This window comes from Meles meles, chromosome 11 (genome assembly GCF_922984935.1).
Source record: "Meles meles chromosome 11, mMelMel3.1 paternal haplotype, whole genome shotgun sequence".
Classification (NCBI taxonomy): domain Eukaryota; kingdom Metazoa; phylum Chordata; class Mammalia; order Carnivora; family Mustelidae; genus Meles; species Meles meles.
In genome coordinates this window covers 66,174,075-66,177,273 of record NC_060076.1, presented here as the reverse complement: position 1 = coordinate 66,177,273, position 3,199 = coordinate 66,174,075, and the positions used below count along the sequence as shown (strand labels likewise).

The 3,199-nt window shown below is 46.7% G+C and overlaps 1 non-coding gene across 1 annotated transcript; it reads right to left on the bottom strand.

Moving 5' to 3' along the window:
• Positions 1-496: 496 nt before the first annotated feature.
• On the bottom strand, positions 497-600 carry LOC123953667. The gene has a single exon (XR_006820929.1). It is a non-coding gene; the product is annotated as a U6 spliceosomal RNA (small nuclear RNA).
• Positions 601-3,199: the final 2,599 nt, after the last annotated feature.

Sequence of the window (3,199 nt, the reverse complement as noted above, 5' to 3'; positions counted from 1 at the left end):
TCCCCATCCCAAATCTTTAGGAAAGAAGCACGGGCTGGTTTCTGCACTGAAGCAGCACTGCATGGAAAGACAGGGTCCGCTGACTTCCACCCTTGGCCCGCCTGCCTTCTGCCATCTACCCCTGTAGCTTCCAGGCAAACTGTCCAAGCAGAGACCCGTCATAGATTCCAGGAAGGAAAGAGAGCTGGGCTCAGGGACAGGGTGACACCCAGAAGACACTAGTTCCCTGAGAATAAGGACTCTTTTACAGCAGGCCGCCCTTACACAGTCTGAATGTGGCTTCCTGGGGTGCCCCTCTGTCCAGAAACAAGCCTGGGTCAAGGGGAGAAGTCCAGAATGAAGCAAGTAGGGCTTCTCTGCTGTTCCATTGGCTTTCCCAGGGTAGGGGGCTGGACATTGCTTGCTAATCACCTGGAGGCCAGGATTTGCAAACCTGATGCATGCCAATAAAGGCCGTCCTGTTTCGCTAGGACTGCTTGCTTATTTATTTATTTATAAATATATGGGACGCTTCGTGGAATTGCCTGTCATCCTTGTACAGGGGCCATGCTAATGTCTGTATCACTCTGATTTTAGTGTCTGTGCTGCTGACGCGAGTACCCTAATCCTGCTTTTTAAAACATCATTTGAACTTGAACTCCTTCTCTAGCTTGCCTTCTCCCCAGTGGCTCCCTGTGCTGCCGGCTCAGTGTCGGGAGTTTCCAGCCTCTGAGACTCAGCAGGCGCCCACCGAGGACCCCCTGAGCTCTCGGCTCTGTGTTAGGCACTATGGGGAGGACTCGGACAGATGAGACAAAGGCGGCAAGTTCCTCCCTAGCGAGGTGTCATGGGACGTAGGATCTCCAGGAGATAAAGCAGGAGATATGTAAGTAGCCCAGTGAACGTAGTTTTAGACAAACGGATCAATGTTGGCCAACAGAGCTGGGGGAGGCATTTTTGTCTTGTGTATGAAGAAGGGATTATTGAAGGGCAGGGAGGGTTTGTGGAGAGAGAAGAGCAATCAGAGATTCCGGAGCCAAGATGTAAATCTGTGGGCAAGCCCTCCGGGGGCAGGAGGAAGAGAGGATCACTGAAGCAGCAGTGAGAAGCTGTGTCTGACTCTGAGTGCTGCAGATTACTATCTTATTGACAGCGGCTTTAACTCCCCATCTCCTTTAATGCTCTTGTAGTCAATATTTAGATAGTATGATTTTGTCTCTGCATTGCCCAAGTGGCCAAGTGGCCAAGTTGGACTGCTGGGAATGGGTCCTCCAGGCCACATCAGCCAAAGCAGTACTTCGGATTCATTTTTCTGTGATCATCTCCCGTTAGAATCCTCTTGATTTTCACAATGCGGAGTGAAACCCGGCAGTCTTCTGTAGCCATACCATGGATCATCAGGTACATGAAAGACTTCGTTCTAGAGCCTGAGCCATACACTGAGCCTGCCCTAGATCAAGTCTAGTAGTAGAGATCATGTGACTGTTTAGAATAATCAAGTTAGAGTTAGTATTTTGTATATTTTGTATAGCACTTACTGAATTTCTCAAGCAGGGTAGTTTATTTTTATAATCAATCATTGCACTAAACCAATGTATTGATAATCAGGTTTGTTTCAACGTCTTATTACTTTATAGGTTAATTGTTGGAACGGTTAACCAGCAATAACAGGAGACATCATTCACTTTCTCAGCCATTAGGCTAATTTGGCTATTCACAATTATGAGATTCTTGGGAAAAATATAGGTAGCTTCTAGCAGTTAAAGGTTTACGTCCCTTCCCCTAGACAATCTCACCACCAAGACATATGTTTAAATGAAAACAAAACTCAGACCACATTCTGCCACCTACACTCAAACATGTCCTAGCAGGTAAGCCCAGAAAAATCATTCAACCTCTTTGCCCCAGTCTCTTGTCTTTTTAGGAACGCTGACAAGCCCCTTGCAGGAAATACTCAGTTTGATGTGGTCATGATGAAATTTTGACATCAGGATCAGGTGACGGGTGACAGAGATGGCCTTCCCTCCTCCCATGGTTTGGGACTGTGGGGGCAGAATTCTATCCCTAGGGCATCATTGCAGAAGGTGCTGGACTGCTGGGACTGCCAGATCAAAGAAGGAGGTGCCAGTGGAAATCTTAGCCAACGACTTGTTTTCTCCGGAGCAAACTTACTTCTAACACTCCCTGTGGTAAGGAACTCACCCTCTGAGGCAAAGGGAGATAGGGTTATTGAAGCCTTTGCTTTTGTTTCTTTTGGAGCCTGAATTCCTGATAAGAGTTCTTTATATGTTAATCAACAACTGTTGACTAATCACCCAAGAGCACAGATGAAAGTAAAGTATAATCACAGATATCATCTGGTTGGCCTATATTTTAGGTTCCCTCCCTTTAATCCCCAACAGCTGTTCTAAAGCCACCTCCAGTAAAAATAGAGCCTAAGAATAAATGAAACAAGATGGGATTGGGATTGGGAGGGAGACAAACCATAAATGACTCTTAATCTCACAAAACAAACTGGGGGTTGCTGGGGGGAGGTGGGGTTGGGAGAGGGGAGGGGGTTATGGACATTGGGGAGGGTATGTGCTATCGTGAGTGCTGTGGAGTGTGTAAACCTGGCGATTCACAGACCTGTACCCCTGGGGATAAAAATACATTATATGTTTATAAAAAAAAAAAAATTGGAAGGGGAGGCGAACCATAAGAGACTATGGACTCTGAAAAACAACCTGAGGGTTTTGAAGGGTCAGGGGTGGGAGGTTGGGGGAACAGGTGGTGGGTAATGGGGAGGGCACGTTTTGCATGGAGCACTGGGTGTTGTGCAAAAACAATGAATCCTGTTACGCTGAAAAAATAAATAAATTTAAAAAAAAAATGGAGGGGCGCCTGGGTGGCTCAGTGGGTTGGGCCACTGCCTTCGGCTCAGGTCATGATCTCGGGGTCCTGGGATTGAGTCCCACATCGGGCTCTCTGCTTAGCGGAGAGCCTGCTTCCCTTCCTCTCTCTCTGCCTGCCTCTCTTGTGATTTCTCTCTGAAAAACAAAAAACAAAACAAAACAAAAACAAAAACAAAAAAATAATAGAGCCTAAGTCCGAGAGCATACTTGCTACATACATGCAGCTTCCATCCAAACCCTCCGGCACCTCCCAACCCCTCTCTAGTCTAATGAGATCACCACCATTGAATTATTCCTCTGGAGAAATATAAGAGCTACTCCTGCTG